This window comes from Pristis pectinata, chromosome 6 (assembly GCF_009764475.1).
Source record: "Pristis pectinata isolate sPriPec2 chromosome 6, sPriPec2.1.pri, whole genome shotgun sequence".
NCBI classification, from domain to species: domain Eukaryota; kingdom Metazoa; phylum Chordata; class Chondrichthyes; order Rhinopristiformes; family Pristidae; genus Pristis; species Pristis pectinata.
Window position 1 is genome coordinate 30,009,327 of NC_067410.1, and position 13,994 is coordinate 30,023,320.

Sequence of the window (13,994 nt, forward strand, 5' to 3'; positions counted from 1 at the left end):
GAATCTAGAGCAACAAGCCAGCTGCTGAGTAACTCAGCGGGTTGAGCAGTATCTGTGGGGGGGGGGGGGGCATTGAAAGGAGCCCCTCTCCCCTCCCTTGCACAACCTGCCCATCATCTTTCACCCCCTCCTCAGTCCACCAATCTCCTTGGGCTCCTGTCATACCACTCCGCTTCTCCTCTTTATGCTAGCCATTGCCCCACTCGACTTTCTATCATGATGCAGGGTTTCAAAATGAAACATTGACAATTCCTTTCCCGCACAGATGCTGCTCGAGCCACTGAGTTTCTCCAGCAGATTGTTTGCAACTACTAAGTGGTATGGATGCTGCAGCAAACTCCTACTTTTAAATGACTAAAAAACAGTACCATGCAATCAAGATTTTCGCATCGTCAAACTTGACGCTCTTAATTTAAAATTTCTATCATTTTCTTTATGCATAGAGTACTGGCATCAGCAAAATTCTTTTTAAAATTCAGAATTATCATTACTTTCCCTATCCTCCAAATTTCATTCCCTTTTATTGGGAAGATGCACTGTGAGAAATTGGTAACATTAGCATCAGTTTTGGGGTTCCATGAATGCCCTTGTAGATCTAAAATACCATCTAGTCTTGGCACATGGTTGAAAGGCAAACTGGGGTGGATGCCAGATTGGTAAAGGCATTAGTGGGTGCACAGAAAACATTTGTTGAAAGTGTACAAACCAGTCTAGTCATGATGTCAATCAGCCACAAAGATGTGCTATTAATGCTGCCATTTTAAAACTCAAAAAAATACCTCTCTGAACCTCACAAAGTTGAGCATATGTTCAGCAACAATAAGGACCTCCCCACCAATACTATATTGAGAGAGATTGGTTAACTAGTTGTTAATTTCTTGCTATAGATATAATAATTTGAGGACATTTTACCTGTAATCCACAGCCATTGTGATAAAAGTCTGAGCTTGCTTGGCAGCTGTATATACTTCCAACTTTCCATTCAGATGTTCAGTTTACGTCTGCGCTGATGCAGTCAGATGTTCTTGGATAGTTAATGCTTGTGCAGCAAAGGTAGCAGTGGGATTGACAATCGCATGTTGTAACATGATTGGATCACAAGTGTATAAACAAAATTGCAAGAAACCACAGTGGAAAGGATGAATACCAAGCAGTGCAAGAATGGCCAACACTTGATGTGTTTGAATGGCCAGTGTACAAAAAGGTGCAAGATGTGGGTGCAATGCTTGGTGCGGTGCTAAACGTAGGTGGAGGGTGAAACATTAAAATTACATGCAATTCTTAATCAATAGATGTTATTGGTTGGGTGAATGAATTCAGTAATGAATGAGATTAGTGGTGCACTTGATGGGGAAAATTATTAACTTCCCCTGGTACCTATCAGGGTCCCCAAGGCATGAGACTTGGCATTGAACCTTGCTCTCTTCATTTTGCCTCTTTTTTTTTTAAAAAGGAGCTGCAGGCTAGCTTTGGTTGATTAAGACTTGCACGAAATTAGTCCCTGCTAATATTTCCAACCAATCAAAAGTATAAATGGACACTAAAATAATTATAATGAATGTACAACATGAAGTTGCAATGCTGGCAGCGCAGTAAATAATGGGCTTGATAATCACACATTAAGATCCCTGTGCTCAGTTGCAGAGACCATCAAAATTAGCCCCAGGGGGATTGTTTTGGGTTGCTGCCCAAATATGATTGTTAGTGCACCAGTGGTTTATTTGTCTTTTAATTACTTGATTTTATGTCATATTTTGTTTGAAATATTTTATTTTTTCACTTTAGTGAAGTGCTTTCATTACAATATTCTTTACAACATCATAACCCTTTGATTTCGTATTTCAGTCTTTATAGGACTTCCCTTTATAAGACACGTTTCTTTAGTCGTCCTTTATAATTCAGTCCTATGGCATTGCAACTACTTTATAATGTGGCCAGCTAAATCATGAGGGTGAAGTTTAAAAAATAAATATAATTTTCACAATGTACTGGAGTCAAATTTCATGAATAATTTCCTTTGAATATCATCAAGGAATATCATCTGACGACAAAGTAACAAGGAAACAAACAAACTTGTTGTACTTCAATAAAAGGAGAGAAACTGACCCATAATATTAGGTTAACCATAGAAAAATTTCATAGCTACTTTAAGTAGTTACTGTCTGTCTCAAACTAAATAAATTTAATACATAATATGCTCCTTTAAACAAAGCCAAGTACATTAACACATTTGTTAAGGTGACATTTCCAACAGCCAAAGTGAACATGTAAAATTGAAGTTGTATAAGATGTGAGCAAACTATTCTGATTCCTTCACTGAAATGAAATCAAATCTTTATAATTATTCTTCGAGCCATCTCCCAAATGTGCTAGCAACCAATACAATACACAAGCTGCCTCATGAAATTCTCATGATTTAAAATTTTCTTCTATCAATCTTTCTAAAATAAAATGTAGTTTATTTCAAATTTGTATACTTTTCTAATATTATACCACAGCAAGCTACATATGATAGCAATTAAATCCCTGTATTAGGACTCAAACATGTCAATTTTATACCTGCAATAATATTAATTTGGATGCTTTATTACTGAATTTACACAAAGATTACAGTTAGCAATGTTTACATAAAGAATTACCAGAAATTAATAACTGAAAAACAACTTTTATTATGAAAGAAAAACTAATTTTAAGTGTTCCCAGCACAGAAAGTAGCCATCATGACGCAGAAACAAATAAACAGAGCATCCACTATCAGTCAAGGAGATAGAGGGACTGCTGGTCTGTGTACAGTGAAACACGATGGAAATTGAAATAAATGATGCCTCTGAGAATTTCTCGATAAAATGGAGAGACAATGAAACAATTTAAGGCAGATAATTCAATGACTATTCGGCATGCCTACACCTGAAAGAGTGCTAGAAACAAAAATATTATGACAATGCAGGGCACCTGATAGCAGAGTATTTATTGAATTGCCTCAGTGGCAATGACTGAAAGATGTTTTTCTTTCATTGGTAAGTTCTAGATTTAAATTTCAAACCTAAATTTACAGTATCACATTATCTATGCACAAGATGGAATGGTTTGGATGCCAATCTTCTAGGATTTACTTGCAAATTTATACAAAAAAAAATAGTGAAATTAATAGAGTAGAATAGAAAGCTCAAGGACAAGTTTTCCAGAACTTCCATATGTTCTGAGACATAAATGCATTCAAATTTGAGATTTTGTTTTTTTTAAAACGAAGCCCAAGGCTGAAGGACTCAGGTTTAAAATGAAAAGATTGAACTATGACAAATACATAACACTCTTTAAACCCATATTGGTCAACATTTGTAGCATATTCCAGCAAAAGCAATGCAAGTCAAATTCCTTGACACTTAAAAAGAAACTTAAATATTTGTTTGGGAACAGGATTGAAGGGCCCCGAGGAATACACTGACTGAAGCTGTCACATAATTACATAAAATCCTCAGTACATAAACAGGATATTCAGCTCAACCAGTACGTATCAGTGTTTATACTCAAGACAACCCTGTTCTCTATAATTATCTGCTCTTTTCTCTCTCTATTTGCATCATATTTACATCACTCCTGCCCTTAAATATTATTTGCTTCAAATATCCTGTGACAGGGTGTTACACATTCAAACCACTATATGTACAAAAAAAACTAGCTAAATTCATTTAATTTATTAGTGGTCATCTTAAATTTATGCCCTATTCTGGACTTAACCATATAGAATTTTTCCCTCCACATCCTTTTATACCATTTATTCTTAAAGGGAAAAGATCTGTAGTTTGCCCATCTTTTGCAGACAGCTTAATCATTTCAATTCATGTGTCCTTTAAATCTTTTCTGTATTGTTCCCATGATTCAATATCCTTTTTGTAGCAGAAGGCCTATATTCTCTAGCATTTAGAATGAAAGACCATCTTCAAAAGGATGACAGAAAAAATACTTAGAAGATGTTTCTCCTGGCTGAAAAATCTAGAACTAGGGTTCATAGTCTTAGAATGTCCATTTCAGACTGAAATGAAGAGAAATTTCTTCACTCAGATGGTGGTTCATCTTTGGAATTCTCCAAATCAGAGGGTGTTAGACACTCAAGCCCAAGATTAATAACTTCCTGGTCACTGAGAAGTATTGGATAGGATCAGAAAGTGACACTGAAGTCAAAAGTCAGTCATAATTTTTGCACAACTTGGGGCCAGTACAATAGTGTGTTTTGCACTACTGAATTGGGATGAATTTCTATATAGTAACATAGTGCCTAGAACGTAGAAGGATAAAGGACAATTGGACTGAAGAGGATGAAGAGGATATGACAATTTCTCTTTTTCAAAATGTTTCCTACTGGTTGGGAACCTAGAAATAGGAGACCATCCAAAAAATGAGATCCTAGTCTTTCAGGAGTCAAGTTTGGAAACACTTCTATATGAAAGAAAAACAGCAGTGTAGAACAATCTTCTGGAAGTGGCAACCTTTGCTAGTCTAATTCTGAATGTGTTAACTGAAGTGATTAAGGGACATGAGGCAAAGCCAGTTATGTGGAGTTAGATCATTAATCAGCCATAATCTCACCCAATGGCAGAGCATGTTTAAATGGGTAAATGATCCATTTCCCTTCCCCACAAAATCTATCCAGGAAAAGACCTATATTCTTTACAGAACCTACAGCAACTCTTGTGACAGTTATTACAAAGGCTGGCACAGTGGTGCTGCAGATAGTGCAGCAATCCCACAGCTCCAGTAACCTGCTTCTATCCTCACTGCAAATGGTGCCCATGTGAACTTGCACGTTCTCCTTGTGACTGGGTTTCTCTGGGTGCTCTGGCTTCCTCCCATGACCCAAAGACATTGTGACTGTTACGTTAATTCCCTATTCTAAATTACCCCTAGTGTAATCAAAATTTGTGAGAGGGAGTAAGTTATAGGAAATGGGACTGATAGGATTGCATGAGATCTAGCATAGACTTGATGGGCCAAATAGCCTCCTTCTACATCAACATGACAGTTGAAACAAAGAATATTAAAACACACAAGAACACAATTTCTGCAGGTCTACTGGTTAGCTGTTATGACCTTAGCAGATTAATAGAAATTAAATAGAAATGGCATGAGAAGGCCTTTCGCACTGTTTTACTGACATTCTTGCTGACCTTTTGTTGAAGTTATGGAAGGTATCAGGGGAAAGCCTGTGGAAACCATAAATACAGATATTTTTTGCTTTACAATGATTTATCTGGCATGAGATAATTGGAACAGTATCAATTCTAAGTTAGTTAAGTATGGAGTACTCCAGGCACTGCTGACAATTTAATCAGGCTCCTTAATGGAAGCTAGGAAGATGGGTCTAACACTTACAAAGAGAACTCTTATCATCTGGTTCCGGGTAACTGCTACCCAGTGGATGGAATGGTCCCAGCTGGACAGTTAGAGGAATGTTACCAGTGCTATGTCCTGAAGGTAATGTGCACATCAAAGTAAGGAAACAAATTCTACTTACATGGATATCCTGGTAACAAGGTTTGAACAACACTGCAGCACAGCGGTTAGTGCTGCTTCTTCACAGCTTCAGGGACCCAGTTTTGAACAGGACCTCAGGCTCTGAATTGGATGCAGTTGACACACTTTCCCTAAGAGCAGCAGCGTTTCCACTGGCTGCTCCAGTTTCCTCCCATTTCCCAAATATGCACTGGTAGATTAATTGGCAACTGTAAACATTTCCTTATGTCAGTTAGTGGCAGAAAAACCAAAGCAGTTGATTGGCATGAGAGAGAGAAAAAGTTGCCAGGGAAAAAGGACAGTTGCAACAGGCTGAATGGCTTCCCCTTGTGCTGCAACAATAAATAAATGGAGCTTTATAAAAATGCAGGTTGATTTCAGCAGGTATCAGTCACCAGGATAATGAACCACCCACTCACACATGGAGGGGAGAAATAAAATCTGGAAAATTTCCTTATATTTTCATAATATACTTGCTAATCATAACTATCTACAGACCATCTATAGCGCCAAAGCAAATTCTTCTAAATCATTGTAGTCTTTCTTTACAAGAAAATTTTGGAATATTTCAAAGTACTCTTTTTGGACAAAACTCATGTGCCTCCAGACTGGATAGTCGCATGTTTTTGGCTCAAGATGCACATATCTCTTGGCATGCCATGCTATTACACTTACTCACCTCCTAATTGCAAACTTGCTGGACCTCCTTCAACTGATCTCAATGAAAACAGCTTCCATTTGATTATCACACTATACACGTTTGCTGCCTTTATTTTGTAGGAAGGGGATGGAAGGTAAGTAATGTTTTACACCCACACAAAAACAGGATGGCTTGATTCAGATGTGTTGATGGGGGACATGTTAAGCAAAAACCACAAAGAATACAGGGCCAGTGGTAATTTGCCAGTTAATGCAAGTCCTGACATCCAGACCACAGATAGGAAGCATGGAGAAAAAGGGAGAGAGGGGGAAAGGGAGAGAGAGAAAGAAAGAGAGAGAGGGGTGCTGGGGAAGAGAGAAAAATCAGTGCCTGGGAAAACTGGCCCTGATTACAATGGTCAGGAGAATGGAGAGGGGGAAGCATGGTGATGAAGATGAGGAGGTAGAGAACAGTGCAAAGGAAGAATAGGAATGACTATGAGTGACACAGTAATGAGAATCACATAAAGGCAGGCAAAAATGTTAAGGGAATTGAAGATTGAATGGGAAGCAGAGAAAGCCCAGGGGAAAGAAAGAAGGAAGTGTCAGGGAGGGCGTGGGGTGAAAAGAGAATGCCGGATGGTGCTGCAAGAGAAAACGGGTGGCGTGGGGGAGGGGCAGAGGGGGCACAGGGCAGCACAGGGGGTAGAGGGTGGCACGGGGAGAGAGGGGGCACAGGGCGGCACGGGGAGAGGGGGCGGTGCAGGGGGCGAGAGAGGGCGGCGCAGGGGGCGAGAGAGGGCGGCGCAGGGGAGATGGACGTGCCGGAAAGATGGACGGTGGCGCCGGAGCGACGAATGTTGGAGGGAATGGTCGGTGCTGCAGGGACGGAAGATGGATGGTGCTGTAGGGATGCACGGTGCTCGAGGAGTGGACGGTGGGCGGTGCTGAAGGGACGGGAGAGGTGGACGGTGCCGGAGGGATGGACGGAGCTCTGGGGATGGACGGTAGATGCTGAGGGACGGGAGAGGTGGACGGTGCCGGAGGAACGAATGTTGCTGAGGGGGGAGGGGGCGGATGCAAGGTGCAGGAGAGATGGACGGCGGATGGTGTTGGAGGGATGGACGGAGCTCTGGGGATGGACGGTAGATGCTGGAGGGACGGGAGGGGTGGACGGCGCTGGAGGAACGGATGTTGCTGGGGGGGGGGGGTGGTGGATGCAAGGTGCAGGAGAGATGGACGGCGGATGGTGTTGGAGGGAGAGAGAGGAGGGCGGATGTTCCTGGAGGGATTGACGGTGCAGGAGAGATGGACGGTGGATGGTGCCGTGAGGTGCCCGAGGTCGGTGTCACCGCACCGCTCTACGAGGCGCCGCCGCCGCCGGTTTGCGGTTTCGAGCCCGAGATTCGCCTCCGCCGCTCGATCAACGTCAAGACAAACCTGAATCCGCTGAGTTCAGTGAGAGTCGCGGTTCCTCAGCCTCCCCCACCGGATTTATTTTTGGAGAAAATGTGTTTTTTTCCTCTCTCTCCCCCTCCAAAAGGACCAAACAGCTCTTGCTGAAACCCGCACTCGCTCCCGATGGGCAGCCGGAAGGCTCGGGGGGGGGGGGGTGGGGGCACCGGGAAAAGCAACGACCGGCAGGTGAACCACCACACTCCCTCCGCCGGGACCCGCCAGCCGCCGGCTGAAGGACGCTCGAGCCCCCGGCGCGAGCGAGGCTTTGGCGCGGCGGCACGCGCTTGCACCACGTGCTGGCCCCGCGCGTCACAGCAGGGGGGAGGAGGCGCGCGCACTGAGCGGCACCTGAGGTGGCGCGGCGCTGCTCCCGGTTACATAACCGGGCGGCGGCGGCGGCCGGAGTAGCCTGCTTCCAGCACGGCCGGAGAAGCCGTGTCACACCATCGCCACACAAGTCAACCCGGCAGCCCGTATCTCACCTGAACACACTTTTTATTTTCACCAATGCAATATCCATCGCGTGGTTTGTAGCACACGACCGCTCATTCCGGTTGCACACTCTGCAGACAGATATTCTACGGCGTTGCGTTTACTTTAAGGTCCTGGATCGGGTGCTATGGAAACTGGCTCACTTGTACGACTGCAAAAGGCTCTCCTCCCCGCCCTGAATTTGCGCTTTCTTTCAAAGCCACAGATTGTGACACTGTTTCCAAATGCCCCACCTTCCCTCCAGTTTGAGCAACACGTGAAGATGGACTTCACTGGTCCGATTAGCTGCCGACCACCCACAGATACCTGGCACATGAGGTGGAACCTTTTTATGGGTAGATTTACTCTCTCTCCCCCCCCCCCCCCAAAAAGAACAGATAATCACTTAAGTAGGACTTTAATCCAATTGGAAATAATCGGATATCAAACGGGCACATAAAAATTATCAGTATGCCAGTTTCAAATGTATTTATGTTAACAGCGCCACACGGACACTTTAAAATAAATAAATGAAAACGTCATCACTTTCACCCACCAGCTATGCCATTTAAGACAACTCTGTTGGGTTGCCATCACCATCATCTCTACCTTCCCCTTTCTTCCAATGCCAATATTCCGAAGGGATTATTCCCTCCAGGACACTATTTCGCTCGTCTCTACAACACCCAATCGCCTTCCAACCGTTCTTCTCTGTGAAAATGCAGGACATGCAACATCTGTCCTTTCCACCATTCAGGGCCCCATTCTTTCCATGTGAAAGGGAGATTTACCCTCACTTAAAATGTACCACTATATAAAATACTGTGTGCCATTCCCTTCTTTGCATAATCTAAACACAGATTAGAGGTGGCTTTGCAGAACACTTATGTTCCATCTGTACGGCTGGCCCCGAGTTTCCAGTTGCTTGTCACTATTTTTATCATCCTCATTCTGACTTCTCTGCCTTGTGCCTTCTTTACTGTTTGAACAAAGTTGAATATAATCTCAAGAATGGAATCTCACCCTCTGACAGGGCAAGTTCCAAGCTTTGAGACTCAACACTGAGTTTAACATTTTCAGATGAGTATTTCCAACTGTTTTTTTATCACATTTCCAGCATTCCTTTCAAATTCCTTTGGTAACTTCAAATAATTGTGCACTTTCATCCCCTTACAGCTTTTGTTACATAGCACCATCACCTCTATCAACATTTAACTTTTCCTGCCTTCCACCCCATCAAGACCATCCCTTTTGTTCCCTTCTCCCTATATTATTTGCAGATTAGAACCTACAGATTTCTAGCCACTTCCATTTCTGAGAAAAGAGTATTGACCTGAAATATCAACACTCATTCTCTGTCCACAGTTACTGCCTGATTTGCTGAATATAGATTAATACAACATAGAACAGTACTGCACAGTGCAGGCCCTTTGGCCCACGATGTTGTGCAGACCTAAATAAATACCTACTCCCGGGTCAATCTAACACTTCCCTCCTACACAGTCCATAACCCTCCATTTTACTTACTTCCATGTGCCTATTGAAGAGTCTTTTGAATGTCCCAGTTGTATCAGCCTCTACCACCACCCCCAGTAGTCTCTTCCAGGCACCCATCACTATCTGTCTAAAAAATCCTACCTCTGACATCTCTTCTAAACTTTCCTACTCTGACCTTAAAACTGATGTCTTCTGATATTGGCTATTGCCGCCCTGGAGAAAAGGTGCTGGCTGTCCACTCTATCTATGGCCTTTATTATTTTATACACCTCTATCAAGTCACTTCTCATCCTGTGTTGGTCCAAAGAGAAAAGGCCTAGCTCGCTCAACCTTTCCTCATCAGATATCTTCTCTAATCCAGGCAGCATCCTAGTAAATCTCCTCTGCACCTTCTCTAAAGCTTCCACATCCTTCCTATAATGCAGTGACCAGAACTGAACATAATACTCTAACTGTGGTCTAACCAGAGTTTTATAGAGCTGCAACATTACCTCATGGCTCTTGAACTCAGTCCCTCGATCAATGAAGGCCAGCACACAATACGCCTTCTTAACCATCCTACAAACTTGTGCAGCAACTTTGAGGGATCTACGGACTTAGACCCCAAGATCCCTCTGTTCCTACACACTGCTAAGAATCCTGCCATTAACCTTGTATTCTGCCTTCAAGTTTGTTCTTCGAAAGTGTATCACTTCACACTTTTCTTCTCTGGATTGAACTCCCAATGCCACTCCTCCGCCCAACTCTGCATCCTGTCTATATCCTGTTGTACCCTACGACAATCTTCTACACTATCCACAACCCCTCCAACCTTTGTGTCATCTGCAAATTTAGTAACCCATACCTCCACTTCCTCATCCAAGTCATTTATAAAAATCACAAAGAGCAGGGGTCCCAGAACAGATCCCTGCAGAATATCACTAGGTGCTGACCTCCAGGCAGAATAGTCTCCATCTACTACCATCCCCTGCCTTCTGTGGGCAAGCCAATTCTGAATCCCAGCAGCCAAGTTTCCATGGATCCCATGCCTCATGACTTTCTGGATGAGCTTACCATGGGAAACCTTGTCAATTGCTTTACTAAAGTCCATATCCACCTCTCTACCTTCATCAATTTGTTTTGTCACCTCCTTGAAAAACTCAATTAGGCTCGTGAGGCACAACCCACCCCTTACAAAGCCATGCTGACTATGACTATTAAGACTATGCTTCTCCAAATGCTCGTAAATCCTGTCCCTAAGAATCCTCTCCAACAGCTTGCCCACCACTGGTGTAAGAATCACCGGTCTATAATTCCCAGGATTATCCTTACTTCCTTTCTTGAAGAAGAGAACAACATTTGCCATCTTCCAGTCCTCTGGTACCACTCCCATGCCAGGGAGGATGCAAATATCATCATCAATGCCCCAGCAATCTCTTCTCTTGCCTCCCGTAATAACCAGGGGTATATCCCGTCTGGCCCTGGGGACTCATCTATCCTAATGTTTTTCAGAACTTCTTTCTTAACCCCAACATGCTCCAGCACATTAGCCTGTTCTACGCTGATTCTTGAAGATAACATTAGAATGAGAGCACATAATATGCAGACACTTTAGAAACAATAATGGTATTTGCTAGGTAGGAGAGAAAAATTATGGCATAGCTGAAGTGGACAATTGTCTGTGCTTATCTATGAATAATCTTACCATGAAACTTATTATGAACATAATTAACATTACTACCTCATTATTTTTATTTATAAAACATATTCATTGCTTGCGATCATGGTTGTTACATTGAGATGATCCTATTGCAAAGTCCAGTTTAACAAGATTTTATCCATTTAAAAAATACACACTCAAATTGCTTCCCTACATGAACCTGTTCATTGAGGAAAAGATTTTGCGGAAATAATTTTTAATCAGTGTTCTACCTTTGTGAGAATTTCATAAATTCAACCAATGTCTATTGTCAGAACAAAATCAAATATATTTTTCCAAGTGATAAAATGAATAATTGTAGATGGGCCTGCAGTGATTCTCAGCTGAACTTCTCCACCTTCTCTCTTAATGCTCCTTCTGCATGATTTGTCTGTCATCGAGTAATGCATGAGCCACAGTTTTCTCCAGCCAAATACCGGGAATACAAAGACTAATGTATTCTGCCCACACCAAATATTTTACTATCCTTATTGATTCATCCAGTACTCTAGCCACTGATTGAAAACTGCAAGTTTCTATTTAATACAAAGAGAGGGTGGGTGTAGATGGAAGTATGACTCCTGCAAAAGCGAGCTCTACCCATCGGCACTTAAAAATTGCAATGAGGGTGCAATATCCATCATCAAAACAATTTGAAGGTGCCATTGAAATGCCTTCTCATTTCTGGTATATTGCTGACTCTGCATTTCAAAAATGGAATTGGTTCAGATAAAATGAGGAATGAGATATTAATGATCTTGAATTTCAGTGTACGTGGCCTATTCACGCTCCAAAACAGGGATGAAAATTGTCACCCCAGGATTCATGAGTTTTCCAAATGAAATGAAAATCCATGGGTAGCTAAGATCTGGGTATTGTGCATTTTAAGCTGAATAGTGGGCAGTAGGTTTTCATCACTGATAGGTTTTAATGGTCTTTGGAACCTTTTGAAAAAAGTTACCATTCTATTTGGGTGTAGTTAATTAAGACTGCATTTATAAAAATTCAAACTTCATAACATATAGCAAAATAATTTATTTGTTATAGAGTGAACAATTTTTGAAAGTTACCAGTGCATATTTTAATACTTGTCATAAATACATTTTAGCTATGAATAACATCTTTAATAATGTCTACTATATTGTAGTGCACAGTGTAACACTACTAAATAATGACATCAATTCCTTTGTTATAACAATGAGTACAACTACTGGAATTCCCAAAGGAGTTAAAATATTCAAGTGTCTGACACAATGAACTAAATGGCATAATTGCTTACAACTTACAAACTTGTCCAAATGCTATATAGTCAAGACTTATTGCATACCATGAAATTAAAATGTGCCCATGCACTGAAGTTCAGGCATACAGTGCAAGGTTTGCCCCTGGATTTGATGCAATAACTTCAGAAATTCCCTTTGATGTAACATTTGATACCTGTAAATGGAGTATTGGTTTTAGGGAACACATTAATGTAATATATTGCAAACATGATGGTTAGAAAAATCTAACATATCTGCAAATTGATACAGTCTAATTTACAATAAGAGTATTCTTCCATCATTTTAGGTATGAAAAGTAAACCGAATATATTTGAAGTGTGAAACTATTATAATTAGGTAATTAGAATTTTGATTAAAAAGTCACTTACCTACTTTAAAATCCAAATAAGTATTCACATAAGATGCCTATAACTGTTTTTGATAGTTTTTAGAGGCATTTTATTTGTCATTGCACTCAATTACCTTTAAATTTGCTGATTCATTTACAGGTTAATAACAATGGTTCTGTCATTGCATTATTGACAAAATAAATTCACAATGACTAAAACAACTGTAGTTAGATAATTGTTTTGATGTATAGCATTAATAAGCCTAACAATGTTTATTAATTAACACTCACCAATGTGCCCATCTTACAGCAGAGCTTTTGGGTATATGTTCAAGAGTTCAGCTAAAGAACATCAAAATATATACTTTTCTAGCCAGAATAGTAAATACATTAGCACAGTTGCAAAGTTACCTGTGTCTGATTTACTTCAATTTATTTTTAAACATGGTATGCAAAACTGCTTTGAATAATGTAACAATGTACAGTTTATAACAACTATTCATCAATTAATACAAATGTTTACACAGTAGGATAGAACATACTGCAAACTGAGAAAAATAAGCAGATGTTTTCAAAATCAATGTATCTTGGCCATACTACGAATAAATCCTAAACTGATACTTGAATGCACCATGAATAGCACCATAAAGTCTTTATGTCCCTAAAACATCAGTGCAATTTCTAACATTCCCTTTTCACTCCAACAACTAATAAGATGCCTTAGCACTGTTAAACAATACATCGTCAGTTATTTTGCAAATACATTTTCATATGTACTGTGTCAGATTGCTTTGTAGCTCCCTCTTTTTAACCATTTGATTTGCTATTTTAATTAATAAGTAATATGCTATTTTAAACTTTTAATACCAAAACCTTAATACACTTACATTTTACATAAATCTAGGTGTATCAAGAGGTAAGAGCCTGCAATAATATTTGGCATACAATTACCAATAACAGCACATTAATGTACAAAGCATTGTGGATTAAAAATATTCTTACTGTAAGGCCAATTTTGTTCCCTTTATGTATTACTGATCTTGTGGAATTCCTTCTATTTAGCACACAGCTACTAGTGTACTCATTTTGGTTAATAAGGTCTAATGAAGTTAACCAGTGCAATAACATA

The 13,994-nt window shown here is 40.7% G+C and overlaps 1 protein-coding gene across 3 annotated transcripts in view; it reads right to left on the reverse strand.

Annotated features, from left to right (window-relative positions):
- prickle2b (prickle homolog 2b) overlaps positions 1-8,283 on the reverse strand; it is a 152,349-nt gene extending 144,066 nt beyond the window's left edge. The window contains exon 1 of one of the 3 annotated variants that reach the window (XM_052017718.1): positions 8,091-8,283. The gene's annotated coding sequence lies outside the window, so the exon portion shown is untranslated. Of the gene's footprint in view, positions 1-7,590; positions 7,713-8,090 lie in introns of those variants that run through there. The other 2 variants (XM_052017717.1, XM_052017715.1) reach the window with 2 other exon arrangements.
- Between the last annotated feature and the right edge of the window lie 5,711 nt (positions 8,284-13,994).